We start from the raw sequence: 18,914 nt of genomic DNA on the forward strand, positions 1-18,914 counted from the left end.
CATTCAGCATCATATCAGAGGCCTACGAAAATGTATGTCCAAGAGCACCACCGGTACAGCAGAATCCGGAGCCAGCAAATCCATCTGTATCATCAGTGCAATTGCCCAAGCTACCTAAACCGACATTTACAGGCAAGTTTGTGGATTGGCCGGCATTTCACGATGCATTTGTTCAACTCATCCATAACAACCAGAAACTGTCCGACGTCCAAAGGTTTCATTTCCTGAAGCAAGCTCTTCCCTCGGATCGCGACGAGGATATTCAGCAGATGGCGCTTGCGGGAAATAACTATGTAACAGCTTGGAGTCTCGTCCTCAAGCGATACGACAACAAACGGCTGCAGTTTATGTACCATATGAACGGTTTGTATGACTTGCCACAGTTGACAAAGGAGCAGTCTGCTGATATAAAACATATGCTTAATGTTGCGACGGTTTGTCTCAATGCTTTCAAGAATCTAGATGTTCAGCATTGGATGGCTCATCATCACACTTCCAGACTGCCAAGCACGACACTGCAAGCTTGGGAGCTCCATCTCGGTAGCTCTGCCGAACTTGCCACATTTTCTCAGCTACAATCATTTCTCAACGACCGTCTCGTCAGCATCGATGTGTTCGAAAACCGAGGCCACTCCACGACGCGGACACCTGTGCCGCAGCCTGTCAATCAAAGGCACCCGAAGAAGTCAGTTGGCAACGTAACATACAAGGGCAACAGTTTCCACGCCAAGACTGCGGTTGCCGAACACACTCGCTGCCCTCACTGTAGCGACAGTCACAATCTTCGGCATTGCCTGGACCTTTTGTCCAAGGACTGCTTTGCAAGGAAAGCCATCGTCGATCATGCAAAGGCATGCCTCAACTGTCTGAGCCGTTCCCATGCACTTTCAAAATGTACCAGTAAAAGGAACTGCACGCAGTGTGGTCAAAGACACCATACACTGCTGCACTTCCCAACTCCTGCTCAGGTGGCAACACAGCCTCACGCAGCCTCCCATAGCGCTCGTTCCGGTAACTCCTGGCAGTATACAACGAGCGACTCATCTGGCAGGGCTACACCTACGCAACTCTACGCTAGGACCCCACTTCCTACTCAGAGCACTGCACAGCCTCTCCCAGTTGTTCCCAACACTAGTTCCGGTGGTCATCCACAGTCTGCAGCGACCGACTCGTCTGTGAGAACACACTCTGCGCAACTAGTCTCCCCCACGGCAACGCATCACGGACCCAGCACTGTCCTTCTGGCCACTGCCCTGGTCACAATCCACAACCCCCACACTGGCTAATCAGCTGTGGTACGTGCGTTAGTGGATTCAGGCTCGGAAGGAACCCTCATTACAGAGCACACAGTGCAGGCTCTCAACCTCAAGCGGCATCCAATTTCGGCAGAAATTGCTGGAGTTGGGACCACCTCCAAGAACAGGTGTACCTACACTACAGAATTGTCATTAAGTTCTTGTACTTCGCAGTTTTGTACTACCATTGATACTGCGTTTATACTTAAAACGCTTACATCGCAATTACCTTCAAAATCCATCAAATTGCAGCAATGTCCTCATTTGAACGGAATAGAACTCGCCGATCCCAGGTTCTACAAATCACAACGGATTGATCTTCTGCTGGGAGCGGACGTAATCCCACAGATCCTGCTTTCAGATATCCGCAGAGGAAAGGAGAACCAACCAATTGCACAGCACACCCAGCTGGGCTGGATAGTCTTTGGTCGAGCCACTTCCACACGCTCACACGCTGTCACCATTAGATGTCACCACAACAGGCTAGAGAATCTCGTCCAGAAATTCTTCGAAATGGAGCATCTCGGTTCTGCAAAACAGCTCACACCAGAAGAGCGATGGTGCGAGGAGCATTTTAAACGAACTCACATCCGTCAACGAAACGGCAAGTATTTGGTACGGTTACCACTTAAGCGTTTGTTTGACCACCATCAGTTTTGTTCCAAAATGCTGTGCAAGTCTCGGAGGCTCCAGAAGCCTTCATCCAAAACTCGTCCTCATACGACAGGTTAATATCAGTCATGGCATATGTTCTACGGTTTATACATAACATTCAAGCCAAAGGGGACAAACTGTCTGGACCACTGAGTGTGCAGGAGCTCGACAACGCTTTAATTCATCTCGTTCGCAGCATTCAACAGGAGGTCTACGCGACAGAAATATTGAGGTTGAAGGGAAACAAGGCACTATCGGGCACACACAAGCTTATCCCCATTTCTAGATGACCAACAAATTCTACGAGTCAGAGGTCGACTGCGAAATGCAATGCACCTTCCAATAAGCCAGCGACAACCAATGATCATTCCCAATCATCATTATTTTACCGATCTCGTCGTGCGTAATGCCCACCGTCTCGCACTCCACGGCGGCACCGAATTAACGCTGGCCACTATTCGACACAAATTCTGGATAGTCAACGGAAAACAAACTGTCAAACGCATTCTTCGACAATGCGTCCGATGTTTTCGTCACCGACCGAAACCAGCAGCACAATTGATGGCCGATCTTCCCCTACATAGAGTCGGTCCGCCAACTCGTGCATTCATCGCCACCGGAGTGGACTATACAGGCGTTCGAAATTCAAGCATCCAGATTCCGTGGGCACACAAACTACAAGGCGTATATCGCAGTTTTCATCTGTTTGGCTACAAAGGCAATTCATCTTGAAGCGGTCACGGGCTTAACCACCGAACACTTTCTCATGGCCCTACAACGTTTCATCGAGCGCCGGGGCTACTGTCAACACATGTATAGCGACTGCGGCACGAACTTCTTTGGTGCCGACCGGGCTCTTCAAACCTGGCAAATAAATTTGAAGCGAGAGCTACCCACAACTGTAATACCTGCTTTAGCGGCCCAGGCCATTATGTCCACTAAGCGCGGAGCCGGAGGACCTAGCTGTCCTCACCCCGGCACATTTTCTTATTGGAGATTCATTATTAGCTCCGCCGGATGTAACGACAAGGGATGTTCCACTCACAGTCCAATTTCTGGAAGGACAGAAAATGATCCGGCAATTTTGGAAGCGTTGGAGTTCGGATTGGCTATCACATCTTCAAGCCCGTCCAAAGTGGCGACATGAAACCGACAATCTACAAGTCAGCGATCTAGTAATTGTCAAGGATGACCGACTGCCACCCATCGAGTGGAAACTGGGAAGGATAATAGAAGTTCACCCTGGGGCTGACGGTTTAGTCAGAGTCGCAACTGTTAAAACAGCATCAGGCGTATACAAACGATCAGACTCTAAACTACCGTTGCCACAGACCTCAGAATAATCCTACCACCGCTGCTAGCTCTATTCGACCATACATGTACCATAACGAACACTTTATTTATTTACAGAGCATTCACATGTCACATCCTTTGGTCTCTAATACTGGTCCCAGTATTGGGGGCGGCATGGACGGTTTTCTAAGGGTTAAACTACAAAGAGAGTGAGAGCGCTCTAACTGCGATTGCCCACTCGGAGAACGGCGTCGTTTCATGCTAGGGCGGCGTAACCTCGTCTCCGATCACCATGAAGAGTCTTCGTTTGCGTGTCGACGAAATCACAACGACAATTAGCAGTTGCAGCCGGCCGCGCTTAAACCCGTATTACCCATTACATTGTACTCTATACGCGGTTAAGATTAAAGTTTAAGTTGATTGAAGTCCAAATTAATAAATCTCGAATTGTCTATATCGTGTAGTACATTATTAAACGCAAAGATTCCCCAGAGCATTTCTGCTCAACATTGAAATCTCGTATCGAGGATTTCACAACAATTGCAAATAAACAGTTTTTTCTGGATTAGGCACATGTCTGCTCTGCCAAGAGGGCTTTTGCTTGAGCTAAAGGCAGAATTGACAGAGTCCAACGTCTAGAAGCGCCGTGAATATAATTTCCCACTTATGTGTGTTAGTGGAGCATGAAGAAATGGAATAAACCACTCACCACTTACGACTGATAAAGAACGGCAGACTGGAGTAAATACTGGAATGTCTGCTCCGTGAGCCTCTCTCTCACATCGGCCAGCTTCTTTGAATTCGGCCTAGCTTTGGGGGCTGGTGGGAAGAGCTGTGACGCTCCCTCCACCGACAATGGTGGCCGGCATCCGGTGACAACAACACAAACCAAAAATTGGACGCAAGAACAAATTTCATTACCGGTTAGGAGCACACGCGCAGGCACAGAGGCAGAGCCGAGAGAGGCGCCCTGATTGGGAGAGGCAGAGAAGATAAGCAGGCCCCAACCCCACAACTTGGTATAATTATTTAAGGTAGAGCCGGCTCACCTTGTGGTAGCCTATGCAGTCTGCTTAGGTCCCTCGCAGAGCGGAATGTCTATAGACTCTATACCCATCATATTTATACCATGTCCGCAATGTCGAAGCTGCGAGACTGCTGCTTTCAAGTTTTGGCGAGAAGCTCAACCGGCCCGTTGAGTTGGTCGTGCAACTTTGACGTGAGCGGTTCGCCGAGTGGAAGAAAGCAGACAGCACGCCGTTGTAAAGTGCAGTGAACAAATTCGACTTCGCGGTGTTCTGCCTACCCAAAAAAAAATAAGAGTAAGAGTGTACAAAACACATATAGGAACCGTGTGCATTTGTGTCCCCAGAACTTCGATCGAAAGGCTGTCCCACAGATTTCAATTGTTTTGAGTGCTGAAACGGCGATTTTTTGACAGTCGCACTCCCCTTTGGAGTCCCTTTGGATAACAAGGATATGCGCAGGGCGCTTTTTGTGCATTTTTTTTGGAAACGTAAGTCAAAGGTCACCGGCCCCAATCGTATTGCCAGATAGACAGACACCTGCCCACGCAGAAGTGCGCCGCCACAAGGATGTGCTTGTCGATATGGATTTCACTTTTTGATTGTAATCGATCTCATTTAATTGCATAATTTCCACTCAATTTTCTTTTTCGCTCGGCCTCGTCCCCTCTCCCTTCCGGCTCTCACCACCATCTGCTGCAATTTACTTCAGAGCCCTCTGTTCTCCCTTCCTCTCTGGCAGACATGTGTTAATTACATTTTATTCTATTCCATACACACACGCACACAGTCCCAATCACTGCGATAGAGACAGAGATAAAGAAAGAGTGAACAATGGATTCCCTCAAACACTTGAACAGGAACTCGTCTTACTGTTATTATTATTACTAATAAGCTCTTTTATTTTGACTACAGCTTACAGGACAGATGCTGGTGTGCCTTGGGTCCTGCCTGTGGTGCGAAAAACCGAAATAGCAATCGCCAACGATGAGTCTGTTAACCATGAGTATTTGCCGGTGACTGGTGAGTGATGAAAGGGTTTAATCCCATCTAGAGAATCAATTTGAACCACAATATCTATTTTTCTCAAAGTTCTTGACCATTCACAAGTGCGGAAACGGAATTGGTTCTGGGTGCTGACTCCATAGCCATCAAGGAGAATCGCGTAATTTAAAAAGTCTAAATTTTCGGTTGAACTTATAATTGAAATACTCTTTTTGTTCGGAGGCTTTTGGGGTGCAGACTATATCCGGAACAGGTGCGCTGCGCGTGGCTGCCGAGTTCCTCCACACTCAGTTGAACAGAAATGAAGTCTTTTACTCGAATCCCACATGGGAGAACCATCACAAGATTTTTCCCGATACTGGTTTCACCTCGTTGCACTCCTACCGCTACTGGGACCAATCCAAGCTTCAGTTGGACTTCAACGGCATGCTGGCTGATCTTGACCAGGCTCCTCACGGAGGGGAGGACTGGGACTTTTGCCTACTTTGTGCTGCGACAGTAAACATACCGAAATGCTTTTTGAATTGTAATTCTTGTACCCATTGCGAGGAGGGTATAAGGGTTTTGGAGGAATGCACAGAAAAATCAAATCACTCAATCAATCAATCACGCTGCCGCTGTATTTCGGCTTCCTCTTCCTTTAACAGTACGCTTACAGAGTAATTATTCATTTGAAATGGGGGGGGGTTCTCGCTTTTAGCAAGCCTGAAGATAAGAGCTACTCAACCCCAGGCCTGAAACCCAAAAATTGAATCATGAAAACTGCGTTAAAAAAAGACTAGAGCTTCCACAGATCAGACCAATGCTAAAGCTAACAGACTGTTACCCGGCACTGGCAAAGTTAAATGCAGAACATAGCGGAGAACAGATCAGAAGCTAACAGGCTGTTGACCGGCGGCACTGGCAAATGTTTAAGGCAGAAAAGAGCAATGTTAAAGCTTACAGTCTGTTAGCCTTCTAAGCAAATGCTAAATTTAACAGAAAGCAAAGCCGTTCTGCTCGAGAGACCCTGGAAATTCCGGTAACATAATCAATATGCCGCTTCCTAGTCTCTAACAGGGTAGGGTATCAAACACGTCGAACCGCTCGTGTTCAGTCTTGTTTGCTTGTTTTCTCGCCACTTCGCCTGACATCTCTGGATCTGGTGCTCCTCCTGGTCCTGCTCCTGCTACTGCCAATGACGTTTGTCGATGAGTTCCTCTTCCCGCTATCTCTGATGAGAGTGATTGAATTGATTTTCTATTTTTCTCCCTGGATTTGCGCCTCCCACCACTCCTCTTGCCATTGTTGCTACGCCACTTTGCTGATGGATATCAATTGAAATGCTTAAACAGGCGCTTTCCGCATTTTCAATTTTTAGTCGCTCTCCACAAGGACAAAAAAAAGGGAAATAAATGGGAATTTAGCTTAAATTGTGCTGTCAGGCCAGAGGCCAGGGGAGTAGTGGGAGTAGCTAGATATTGATTTCGCCCACAAGCAAGTGCCTCAAAACGAAGACAAATTGACGGAAGTAATCCATTGATTGCTACCGACTATTTTTCATCCGTATAAGGAATTTTTCTCCTGGATCTAGGGGTTTATTTATCTGTTAAGGGATCGCAAATATCTTTCCACCTTAAACAGGATATTTTTCAAAAATTTCTTGGTTTCTTTGGTTTTATTCAATGAAAATACTTAATTTCCTTTTGGCCAAGCAATTTCCATGAACTGCTCCACCCAGTGGCCATTCCTCATCTTTAAATATGCAAATTTTTGGGGCCGGGACCCTGGCAGTGGCATTCTTTGTTCCCTCAATTCAAACATTTATCGATTCCATTGTTGATTAGCATTTCGTGCCATTCCAAATAGTGTCCTTCGCTTTATTTGATTTTGCCCCAAGAGCAAGGCGAACAAACAAAGCAGAGGAAAGAGGCCAGACCCGATAACGTTTCGTCAACCCCTGGAATATGATAAGCACCTGTCCATGTCCCGGCACCTGGCCCTCTGGCCCCCTACCCCTCTGGCACCTCTGTGTAATTTGATGAGCCTGAAGTCCCGCTATCCCAAAACTATTAAGTAAATTGAATATCTTTCTATATTTGGTTTATTTTCTTAGGGAGAAACCCAAACCCAAACGGTAGTCCAATCCAAAAGCAGAGACAGGACCTTGTGAGGGAGCGTACGCTCCACCCACATTTTTCCGCCCATCAACTCGCCGGCATTTTCCCATTGGAGGGACCCGAACCTACTTTATTAGAATTAAGATTTTTGACTTTTCTTCGTTTTCTAGGTTTAAGCATTGACTTTTCAGTTTTAGGTTAAGGTGGAGGGGGGAAGGCCACGAAGGCTACATGGTATTAATTTTATATATTATACGGCCCGAGGGGTCTCTAAGCCCCACGTAGCTTATTATCTTCTTTAAAGGGGGGGCAAGTCGCGATCACGGCGGACGCCACTAGCTTTTCAGAACCAAAACCCAACAACAACGACGCAGCAGCGGCCAAAGAGAGACGAGGAAAACACCGAGAACCAAAACCCAACAACAACGACGCTGCAGCGTCGAAAGAGAGACGAGGAATACGCCGAGAACCAAACACAACAACAACGACGCAGCAGCGGCCAAAGAGAGACGAGGAATACGCCGAGAACCAAACCCAACAACAACGACGCAGCAGCGGCCAAAGAGAAACGAGGAATACGCCGAGAACCAAACCCCACAATAACAACGCGGCAGCGGCCAAAGAGAGACGAGGAAAACACCGGGATCCAGCGAGCCGCCGGCATCGACGTGGCAGCGGCAGAAGAGAAACGCCGGGAACAGCGAGCCGCCGGCATCGATGCAGCAACGGCAGAGGAGAAGCGCTGAAAAGATAAGATAACAGCATCAACGCAGCAACGGCAGAAGAGGACCGCTGAGAACAGCAATCAAATCTAGCAACGACGCACCAGCAGCGGAAAAGAGAGGCGAAAGTCACCGGCGCAGCTACAGACGCCGAAAGAGAAGGGCAACAACGACGCCAGCCTTCTGCCGCAGCGAGGATGACGACGCTAGCCGCCCACGCTGACGCTGGATCGGCAGAGCCAGCAGAACGCCGGCTGGGAAAACGAGGAAGCAGGGGCAATTCGATTGGGAGCAGTCGTAGGAGTCGGACGTATTCGCGGAAAAAATTCGAGTGGCTTGGAAAAAGTAAAACACTTGGCGGACCGAATCCACGCCAACGCGATCAGTGACACGGGGAAGATCCTGCATCGACGCTGCGCTTACGGGGAGAAGACCCTGCATCGATACTACACTTACGGAGAGGAGATCCTGCATCTACGCTGCACCCACGAGGAAGCGAGTCTCTAGACGTGTATAGCCCGTAGGTGCGATAGGTAGGGAACCAAGAAAGAATAAAGTGAAATGTAACGAATATAACAGAAACAGCCTGCAATAAAGTGAAATGTAACGAATATAACAGAAACATAGCCTGACCACCAACAATCTATACACTAGGGAACCTGGAGGCCCGGGGCTTCATCTTCTCTGCTCTTCCTCACGCCTCTTGCCCGAGTCTGTGTGATTCCATCCAGTAGTTCGTAGCCCGACAGGATCCTGAGGCCTCTGTCCGGCGATTGCCTAGGCGTTCTCGGTGACATCTGTCGGCGTTCCCTCCGCATGATTCCATCCAGTAGTTTGTGACCCGCAGGGTCCCGAGGCCGCTATCCGACGATCGTCTAAGCGCTCCCGGTGACGCCTGTTGGTGTCTCGCTTGATCCCCGTAGTTCCCTGGGTCCCGAAGGGGCTGTCCGGCGATTCCCTAAGCCCTCTCGGCGATACCTGCCCTGTATGATAAAGACTTTCGCAGTAATGTTTAGCCCGATAGTGTCCAGTGAGTGCTATCCGGCGATTGCCTAGGCACTGTCGGCGATATGCGTCGGTATTCCCGTATTCGTAGTAATTATTAGTTCGGCGGTGTCCCGTAAGTGCTATCCGGCGATTGCCTAGGCACTCTCGGCGATGCTTGCCGGTATCCCCGACCCTCGTAGTAATTCTTAGTTCGGCGGTGTCCCGTAAGTGCTATCCGGCGACTGCCTAGGCACTTTCTGCGATGCTTTCCGGTATCCCCGACCCTCGTAGTCATTCTTAGTTCGGCGGTGTCCCGTAAGTGCTATCCGGCGATTGCCTAGGCACTCTCGGCGATGCTTGCTGGTATCCCCGACCCTCGTAGTAATTCTTAGGCCGACAGGGTCCCGTAAGTACCGTCCGGCGATAGCCTAGGTACTCTCGGCGATACTTGTCGGTATTTCCGCATAGCAAAGTCCCCCTTTCCGCGTCGTAGTAATTCTTAGGCCGACAGGGTCCCGTAAGTACCGTCCGGCGATAGCCTAAATACTCTCGGAGATACTTGTCGGTATTTCCGCATAGTAAAGACCTCCGTATTGATTCTGAGTTCGGTGGGGTCCTGAAGGCGCTATTCGGCGATAACCTGAGTGCTCTCGGTGAAACCGACTGCCACGTCCCACGCTACGATCGCTCCCGTCCGCGGGACTGCCGCCCCGTCCCCATCGTCGGTCCGAAATACGGAGTCTCGGCAAATTATAAATATTACTGTAATTTCGACCCTGGAGTATACTGAGATATGTACCCCAGCCCAGGATCGCTTCCTTACAGATGGCGCCCGAGCAGGGACTCCGGGATTCCGTTATGTTTTGGGGCGCTAAGTGCAGGGGGAATCGGGACTGTACCATGCGCAAGCACGGTCAGTCGGAATCATTAGGCCAAGAATAGCTTTATATATCTGTAAAACCGCACGTGAGGCCGCCCATCATTCACGTACAGCCGAGGCTGGCTTCCCTAACCTCCCTAGCCATAGCGTCAACACGTGGCCGCCGCGCCCACACGAGGAGGGGAGCGCCGCGGCAAGACGGCAGAGAAAGGGAACCGAGCCGAAGCTGGGCAGAAATCGCTAGAGAGAGAGCGACACGTACGCGGCGAGCAGCGCGTCGTGAGCGGTAGAGGCCGAGCGAGCGTCGGAATCCTCCCGAAGACCAACCAGCCCGGCTATATATTTCGTACCCAGACCCAGAAGAGGATAGTAAATGCCCGGCCCTCTGCGCGAGCAGTCATTCAATGCCCGGTCTTCAGCGCGATCATTCAATGCCCGGCCTACAAAACGATAGCCGAGAGTAAACGCCCGGCCTTCAAAGTGATCAGTCAGCGTTCAGCCATCAACACGGGACGAGATCCAGCGCTTAAATCAACGAACCCAGCACGACCAGGACCACAAGGACAATTCCAAGGACAACGATAGCAAACACTATTGACCGGCCTAGCAAGGATCAACAGTCAGGACAATTCCAAGGACAACGATAGCAAGGACTATCAACCGGCCTAGCAAGGGTCGATCCCCAGGCTACTATAAAGACCAACGACAACCACGACCATCGACCAGGACCCCAAGCAGCAAGGACTTCAAGGACGCCTCCACTGGACAACCGTGTTAACCGTGCATACGCCGTGCTTCCGTGACTAGCCCCAAGGACTCCGGTATTCAGTGCGTTACCTAAGAAAAGATTCTACCGGAGGGTCAACACGTGATACTACCGTCGGAAACGCGAAAGACCTCGAAGTGCCAGTTCGACCACTGTGCTTCGACATGGGGGTACAGTGGATCTCGTATCGGCGCAAGGACGAATTGCAGGCCATCGCCGCCGAATTCGGCCTCGGTGAAACCGGGACAGTGGACGAACTGCGCAGCCGGATCTCGGCCTTCATTTCGCGCGGCGAGCACCCGACGGCGATCGAAAAACGGATCGAAGAGCTCGGAACGGTCTTCGACAGCGCGCCCAGCCCGAGGAACCCGAGAAACACATCCCCGTCGCCGGAATCCAGTCCCCGAGAGCGGAAGGAAGGGATCTGTGCGGAACAGCCCCTATCCATCATAGTTCCCGAGTTCCCGCGTCAGCTCAAGGTCCTGGATACAGTGACTCCAGCCGGCTGGAAGCCACGACCGACCGACGACATGGTGACAAGCACTACCAGCACCGCTTCCCCGAAGAAGCCGGAACTTCGCGACCCGTAAGGGAAGAAATTTCCTTCGCCGCCCTAGCCGATAAGCTGCGCAATTGGGGTCTGAAGTTCGACGGACACTCGGATGCGCTGGCTTTCATCGAACGGTTGGAAGAAAGGGTCGACTCATATGGCGGAAGCCCGGCACAACTGCCGCGAGCCATCTCCGGGCTACTAACTGGCAAGGCAGAAGGATGGTTTAGGACGTTCCAGATGCAAGGCAAGCCATGGACCGAGTTCCGGAAGGAGTTCTTGGAGTTCTTCCTCCCCCCGCGATACTTTCAGCGCTTGGAAGATACGATCTGTTCCCGTCACCAACGACCCCGAGAAGCCTTTCAGGACTACTTGATCGACCTCCGACTCATGATGCAACGAGGTCAGTATACTCTAGACAGGGAGCTGGACAGGATCTACGAGAACCTTCGGCCGGAATACCAACTGTTCACCCGTAGACATGAGTTCGAGACGTTGCGAGAACTGACCCCATTGATAGTAGCGTACGAGAACGCGGGACCGCGAACAAACCCACCCAGCTAACGACCGCCCAAATACGAAAGCCAGAACGCCATCATACCAAGGACCCGGATTATCCACCCCACAGCATGCTCCTCCAGCCGACACCGGGCCCTCCCGGAGCGCCGAGACGGCCGGTGAACACACGCCGGGCCTGCCGGAATTGCGGGGAGGAAGGTCATTTCAGCAGTTCATGCAGGAATCGGCGAGTGCTATTCTGTTGGGAGTGTGGCCACCGCGGCATCCGGACGATCGACTGCTGTAGGCTATCCGAGTCGGGAAACGGGCCGAGTCTCCGCTCGTCAGGGAACCGATCGGAGACATACCTCCAGGGCCCCCAGGGGTAACTCATCAAGTTTGGAAGGAGGCAGGATCGCCGCGCTAGTAACCATCGAAGGAGTACCGCTCACAGCTACCCTCGACACGGGAGCAACGCGGTCGTTCGTCAGTCAACGCATCGCTCATGAAGTAAGTACCGGAGGGAACGCCCGGAATATAAGGACTACCGTCCGCCAGGCGGACGCGCCACCAAAGGAGGTGACGCAAGCAGTTTCGGTCAAGGTACGTCTGGATCAACAGGAAACGCGGGTGATTCTATTAGTCCTACCCATGGTAGGACTGGATGGATTTCCTTTGCGGCGTCCAGGCCATAATACAATGCGGAAGAGCTTACTTGCAGTTGACCCAGCGGGCGATCCGGGAAACCAACCCGATCCCCACATCATCCTCGACTCGGCCCCGCATGGTTACTTTTAGTGACGAAAGTCCCGCGACTGCATCCGCTGCTCCTACCCACTCGACCAATCCAACACCACCTTCGCACCAGAAACTCGAACCCGCCAGACCCAGCAACGTAACCGTGACAACGCACCGGAATCTCGAACACGCCAGACCCATCAACGTAACCATGACAACGCACCAGAATCTCGACCACGCCGGACCCTTACATCCCCTTATGGGATTAGATAAGTACTACACCCAATGTAAACATCTTCTTACTCGCACCGCTCAAACAGGATAGGGGGAGGGTATTAATACTTCTAAGTTAAGACAGGCAGGTTCTAACCGATAGGCCTTTTCTCCAGGGAATCGACTGGAGCTATGAAGCGTCTAAGAGACGGAAGGCAAGCTCGGCGCCTAGGGGCAACACAACGGGGCACCCTAGCGGAGACCAGCAGCCTGAAGTCCCGGCTCCTGCCGACGAACCAACTGCAAACCGGACTCGCGGCTGGATCATTGACCCCGATGGACCATCCACCCCCCGTCAAGCCCAGTGTAGGCGGGTTGGAGAGGCGACACCTCGCCAACAGGACTGGGTGCCACAGGGCCAGCGAGCGGCAGCCATCCAAGGGTGGATCGACCAGAAAACCCAAGACCCGGGGACCGGCGCCGAAGAAGAGGTAGAGCCCGATGGCAGCTTCGCGACCGCAGGCGTCCGCTCAGCGCCCAATCACAACGTCGCCGTCCTGAATCGCCGCTGGTTTGGGAGTTACGGGGCTGCCATCGACGACGACAACGCGACCACGGACACCGACGAGCATGAGACAATCCTGCGCGACGCTCAACGCCCGGCGTCCACTCTGCAGGACTAAGGGAACGGACACCCATTGGCTAGAGGAAACAACTGGGACTCGCCCCTTTGGGCCGATTGGAACCGGCCGGCCAAGGTCAGGACGCAACCCCTCCAACAGTACGCGACGAAGACGGATCCAGGGACGGTGCTGGACCGCACTATTCGGACGTATCGAACGCAAGTGATGCAGGGGAAGGAGTACACCCCCAACGCGACGACGGAGGGTCCGACTCCGGGTCCCTCATGAGCCGGGGCTTCGCGCCCCAAGCGAACCAGCAGTGGGCACCAGCCAACCCATCGGGGTCAGATGACGTCCCGCCTCCCCTCGTAGCCGCCCACTCCGGACTACCCCCACAACGTCCCGATGGGGGAGTAGTTGACTTCGACTCCGAAGAGAGCCTCCCGCTGGAGTATGGCGAGATGGCCGACCTGCTGCAAATCCTCCGACTCCACCCTACGGTAACCGCGGTGCAGGACGCGCCAGGGCGGCGGTTGCCCCGGGACCTCATATCCAACATAACCGTATTCTTACGCGATCGCGCCTACCGACTGGGAGTCCGGTGACGGAGGTCCATGACGGCACCTGCTTTCGCGTAAAAATTACCCGCAGCCGGGCTGTCACCGTCACTCTTCGGCACCACCGAAATATGGAAGGGGTGTGAGGGAGCGTACGCTCCACCCACATTTTTCCGCCCATCAGCTCGCCGGCATTTTCCCATTCGAGGGACCCGAACCTACTTTATTAGAATTAAGATTTTTGACTTTTCTTCGTTTTCTAGGTTTAAGCATTGACTTTTCAGTTTTAGGTTAAGGGGAGGGGGGAAGGCCACGAAGGCCACATGGTATTAATTTTATATATTATACGGCCCGAGGGGTCTCTAAGCCCCACGTAGCTTATTATCTTCTTTAAAGGGGGGTCGCGATCACGGCGGACGCCACTGGCTTTTCAGAACAAAAACCCAACAACAACGGCGCCGCAGCGGCCAAAGAGAGACGAGGAAAACACCGAGAACCAAAACCCAACAACAACGACGCAGCAGCGGCCAAAGAGAGACGAGGAAAACACCGAGAACCAAAACCCAACAACAACGACGCTGCAGCGGCCAAAGAGAGACGAGGAATACGCCGAGAACCAAACCCAACAACAACGACGCAGCAGCGGCCAAAGAGAGACGAGGAATACGCCGAGAACCAAACCCAACAACAACGACGCAGCAGCGGCCAAAGAGAAACGAGGAATACGCCGAGAACCAAACCCCACAATAACAACGCGGCAGCGGCCAAAGAGAGACGAGGAAAACACCGGGATCCAGCGAGCCGCCGGCATCGACGTGGCAGCGGCAGAAGAGAAAGGCCGGTAACAGCGAGCCGCCGGCATCGACGCAGCAACGGCAGAGGAGAAGCGCTGAAAAGATAAGATAACAGCATCAACGCAGCAACGGCAGAAGAGGACCGCTGAGAACAGCTATCAAATCCAGCAACGACGCACCAGCAGCGGAAAAGAGAGGCGAAAGAGAGGGGCACCAACGACGCCAGCCTTCTGCCGCAGCGAGGATGACGACGCTAGCCGCCCACTCTGACGCTGGATCGGCAGAGCCAGCAGAACGCCGGCTCTGAGCTGGGAAAACGTGGAAGGAGGGGCAATTCGATTGGGAGCAGTCGTAGGAGTCGGACGTGTTCGCGGAAAAAATTCGAGTGGCTTGGAAAAAGTAAAACACTTGGCGGACCGGATCCACGCCAACGCGATCAGTGATACGGGGAAGATCCTGCATCGACGCTGCGCTTACGGGGAGAAGACCCTGCATACTACACTTACGGAGAGGAGATCCTGCATCTACGCTGCACCCACGGGGAAGCGAGTCTCTAGACGTGTATAGCCCGTAGGTGCGATAGGTAGGGAACCAAGAAAGAATAAAGTGAAATGTAACGAATATAACAGAAACAGCCTGCAATAAAGTGAAATGTAACGAATATAACAGAAACATAGCCTGACCACCAACAATCTATACACTAGGGAACCTGGAGGCCCGGGGCTTCATCTTCTCTGCTCTTCCTCACGCCTCTTGCCCGAGTCTGTGTGATTCCATCCAGTAGTTCGTAGCCCGACAGGATCCTGAGGCCTCTGTCCGGCGATTGCCTAGGCGTTCTCGGTGACATCTGTCGGCGTTCCCTCCGCATGATTCCATCCAGTAGTTTGTGACCCCGCAGGGTCCCGAGGCCGCTATCCGACGATCGTCTAAGCGCTCCCGGTGACGCCTGTTGGTGTCTCGCTTGATCCCCGTAGTTCCCTGGGTCCCGAAGGGGCTGTCCGGCGATTCCCTAAGCCCTCTCGGCGATACCTGCCCTGTATGATAAAGACTTTCGCAGTAATGTTTAGCCCGATAGTGTCCAGTGAGTGCTATCCGGCGATTGCCTAGGCACTGTCGGCGATATGCGTCGGTATTCCCGTATTCGTAGTAATTATTAGTTCGGCGGTGTCCCGTAAGTGCTCTCCGGCGATTGCCTAGGCACTCTCGGCGATGCTTGCCGGTATCCCCGACCCTCGTAGTAATTCTTAGTTCCACCGTGTCCCGTAAGTGCTATCCGGCGATTGCCTAGGCACTCTCGGCGATGCTTTTCGATATCCCTGACCCCCGTAGTAATTCTTAGTTCGACAGTGTCCCGTAAGTGCTATCCGGCGATTGCCTAGGCACTCTCGGCGATGCTTGTCGATATACCAGACCCTCGTAGTAATTCTTAGGCCGACAGGGTCCCGTAAGTAAGTCGGTGTTTCCGCATAGCAAAGTCCCCTTTTCCGCGTCGTAGTAATTCTTAGGCCGACAGGGTCCCGTAAGTACCGTCCGGCGATAGCCTAGGTACTCTCGGCAATACTTGTCGGTATTTCCGCATAGCAAAGTCCCCCTTTCCGCGTCGTAGTAATTCTTAGGCCGACAGGGTCCCGTAAGTACCGTCCGGCGATAGCCTAGGTACTCTCGGCGATACTTGTCGGTATTTCCGTATAGCAAAGTCCCCCCTTTCCGCGTCGTAGTAATTCTTAGGCCGACAGGGTCCCGTAAGTACCGTCCGGCGATAGCCTAGGTACTCTCAGCGATACTTGTCGGTATTTCCACATAGCAAAGTCCCCCTTTCCGCTTCGTAGTAACTCTCAGGCCGGCGGGGTCCCGTAAGTACTGTCCGGCGATAGCCTAGGTACTCTCGGCAATACCTGTCGGTATTATCGCATAGTAAAGACCTCCGTATTGATTCTGAGTTCGGTGGGGTCCTGAAGGCGCTATTCGGCGATAACCTGAGTGCTCTCGGTGAAACCGACTGCCACGTCCCACGCTACGATCGCTCCCGTCCGCGGGACTGCCGCCCCGTCCCCATCGTCGGTCCGAAATACGGAGTCCCGGCAAATTATAAATATTACTGTAATTTCGATCCTGGAGTATACTGAGATATGTACCCCAGCCCAGGATCGCTTCCTTACAACCTTTAGCCGCATCCAAAAGGACTTCAGCTCTAAATTACACTAATGGACACCTACGGGGGGGAGGCAGGTGGAGACTGGTCTAAATAGCTGCGCTTCAAGTGTTGGCCACAAAATGTGTGCACAAGCAAACTTTTGACCATAAATTATGGCATTTATTCAAAAGGCAAACCCTCCTATGACTCAGACAGCCAGTCCGAGAGCCAGCCGGAAGTCCAAGGGGAGTATAATCCCCCCACCCCCCACCACCCCCCTCCCTCTAACCCTCCCCCCCTCCCTAGTTCATCCTTTCATTTATTAGCCCCGAAAAACTTGAACCCAATTGACACACAGACTCGAAATTTGACCGCCAGGCAAAAGGCATAGAGAAATTGAATTTCGCTCTGGGATTGGGACGGGTGGTGGAGGGGTGTAGGGGTGGAGGGTGTTCGGGTTAACTGCCGCTGCAGCAGCTGTCATGTAAAGCTAATTTAACAATGGCAGGCAAGGCTTCAACAACGTGCCCCCACTACATCGGCAGCATCATCGCAGAGGCAGAGGCAGGACCGTCAGGCAGGACCGTAGAATGTGGAACGGCAAAAGCATAAAAAGCGCAAGTTGTGCCATGGCGCGTGCAACTTGAAGGCGCGCTTGCCGCATGCCGCATCTTCATTAAAATTGCAGCAGAAACGAAAGAAAAGGATGAAAGGAGGCACTGTGGCAGTGGCAGTGGCTGTGGCAGAGGCGGACGTGGAGACGTTGGCAAACGAAGTGCCTCCCAAGATGGCCTAACGACCGTCAGCGCACAATCCATTGCAATGGAGCGAGCAAAGCGGATGTGTAAGTACACCACCAACGACAACGACAACAACACCAACAACAACAACAAATGGCCATAGAACATTCCACACGGTGGAGCCGCATTGCGGGGGTTCGAACAGGTGGAAAAACCGCTCATTGAACGCCCATCGAAAGGGCAATCGATAGCTAATCGATAGGTGATCTGTAGAGGAGTCCAAAACCCCCCCAAAAGCCGCGAAATATATGCCAATATTTGCCTTGGAAATGAGGACTTTGGGCCCACTGTCTCTCATCCAGGCCAAGACGCGAAGGACCTACTGGCAGCAGCCCGCAAGAAGGAACGCGACGAGGACATCTCGCGTGACCTGAATTATTGGTGGCATATTGCCACTCATTGACTTTGCCGCAACGCCGGCGGCACAAGGAGAATGCGCCAAATGGAAAAGACTAGATGCCGGCAGGACCTTTTGACTCGGGCAAACCATTTGCCGCAAGTTCTTTAATCAATTTCCCTTCAAAAATGCAACAGTCCAAGACAAAAAGGATCCGAGGAGCTCCGTGGAGCAACAGGACGAATAGTCCTTGCACAGCCACAAGAGCGACAACAGCGACAACATTGCAGTTTAATAATGTGTAAAGTCAGAGTTATTTGATATGCCCAAACAGAGGGCGTGGCGGGGCTGTATCTGTATCTATAGCCCCGGCATACGTGCCCCTCCTTTGTGCTGCAGTTCTGTTCTTTTCTTGCCCCATTGCCACAAAAATTGAAAATAAATTGAATGACGTTTTTATTGATCTCGATTTTCGTTGCCACAGGCGTGGCAGGCACTGAGGTGGCAGAGACGTCTCAAGTTGTTGACGGTTTTCGACTAGCTTTAAGCCGGCAGCCTTTCGTCTTTGATTTAATCGGGAAATATACTTTGTTTTCGCTGGATTGTAATCCCATTGCCATACATTTGTCATTTCCCATTCTCTATGACGCGTTAATCCAATTTCAATCAACAAACACTCTGCCAGTCAATCAAAGTCGCTCGAGCTGCAGAATTATTGCCCCAAAAGAGTAAATATCTGCTCCGGTCTGGGCCGTTTGGCAGCTGCTTGACACTCGTATGAATATATAATCCTTGGATCCTTTTGTCCAACGAGTGGAAATCTTTTGGCGCATTTCCATATGCAATTTTCTCGGCACTGCATTAACGGGTATATTTCTTGTCGCTAACTTTGCCGCCACCCCTGCCTCGTCCTTTTGTTTTGTGGCACCCGAAGGGAGGAGGTC

General features: G+C 52.0%; 1 protein-coding gene across 2 annotated transcripts in view; it reads right to left on the minus strand.

Annotated features, from left to right (window-relative positions):
- Nucleotides 1-18,914, minus strand: part of LOC117192404 (protein muscleblind-like) — a 105,516-nt gene that overhangs the window by 25,812 nt on the left and 60,790 nt on the right. The gene's annotated exons all lie outside the window — the stretch shown is intronic.

The sequence above is a fragment of the Drosophila miranda genome (assembly GCF_003369915.1).
Source record: "Drosophila miranda strain MSH22 chromosome Y unlocalized genomic scaffold, D.miranda_PacBio2.1 Contig_Y2_pilon, whole genome shotgun sequence".
Taxonomy (NCBI): Eukaryota; Metazoa; Arthropoda; class Insecta; order Diptera; family Drosophilidae; genus Drosophila; species Drosophila miranda.